Below are 1,205 nucleotides of genomic sequence, written 5' to 3'. Positions count from 1 at the left end.
CATTTAAAAAATGCTAAAAGTAAAACTGCAATTGTGCACGTTCTCGCTAAAAAAGTACAACTCTGCAACTTTACGTGCACTGCGTATAATGGCACGTGCCAAAAAAAGATGTGTACAATAGTTTTTTTATGTTATATAAAAAACATATATGTTTTGAAGTCGCCATATTATTACGTAATATTAAAAATATCATGCATATTACCGCAATAACAAGTACATATTTTGGAGTCGCCATATTGTTGCGTGACGTCACTTCCTGTGACACCGCCATATTGCCGCGTGACGTCATCGGGGCTGCTCCCAACGTGACGTCATTTCTCGCTCTGTTATATTTCCGCGTGACGTCATATCCCGTGACGTCAGAGCCACGCCCCCGCGTGACGTCATTTCCCGCGTGACGTCATCGGGGCTGCTGCTAACGTGAAGTCATTTTTTGCTCCGCCATATTGCCGCGTGAAATCATATCCTGTGACGTCAGAGCCACGCTCCCGCGTGACGTCATTTTCCGCTTGACGTCACACCTCTCCCCTTCCCGCGTGACGTCATCTATACGCTCNACCACATTGTCATGTGACGTCGTCAAGTTCATCGCCATATTGTGACGTCATTTTGCCGCCGTCATATTGTCGAACCGTGTGTGACATCGCTTCTGGTGCGCGTGTGGAATCGCCATAAAAGGGGTCCTCCGCCGTGTGACGTCATCGTGACGTCACTGCCACGCCTCCGCGTGACGTCATTACTCCTTCCCCTGTGACATCACGCTCCGCGCCCCCTCCCCTGTGTGACGTCTCCCTCCTCCCTGTGACGTCATACCCCGCACCTCCCTCGGAGCTCCTGAATTAGAACCGGCCCTGTTTCATTACTTACGAGAAAACCGAAAAATGCCGTGTATTGTTCGATAAGCAACAGATGTATTGAAGGTCTTGATTGAGCAAAAGTGTGGTTGGTAAATATATTTAAATTATTTTCAAGATACAATTTTCCGAAACATTTTGTCTNCTACTTGAGACTTCTTCAGTCGTAAAATTACATGATTACGCAGAAACAAAAATCATAACGAGGATATAATATTTAGACAANNATAAAATAAACGCTGATGTTATTTGTTAAGAAAAANTAGTATAGAGATTCTGCTCTCATAATGTCTGTACTCCAATGATAAAAGAATGTTATACATTACAGCAATAAAGTTGTCACTGGTAAAA

The sequence above is a fragment of the Pseudomyrmex gracilis genome, unplaced genomic scaffold, assembly GCF_002006095.1.
Source record: "Pseudomyrmex gracilis isolate BER0280 unplaced genomic scaffold, ASM200609v1 scaffold_834, whole genome shotgun sequence".
Lineage (NCBI taxonomy): Eukaryota > Metazoa > Arthropoda > Insecta > Hymenoptera > Formicidae > Pseudomyrmex > Pseudomyrmex gracilis.
The sequence above is the reverse complement of the archived record's forward strand: the minus strand, read 5'-3'. Positions refer to the sequence as shown.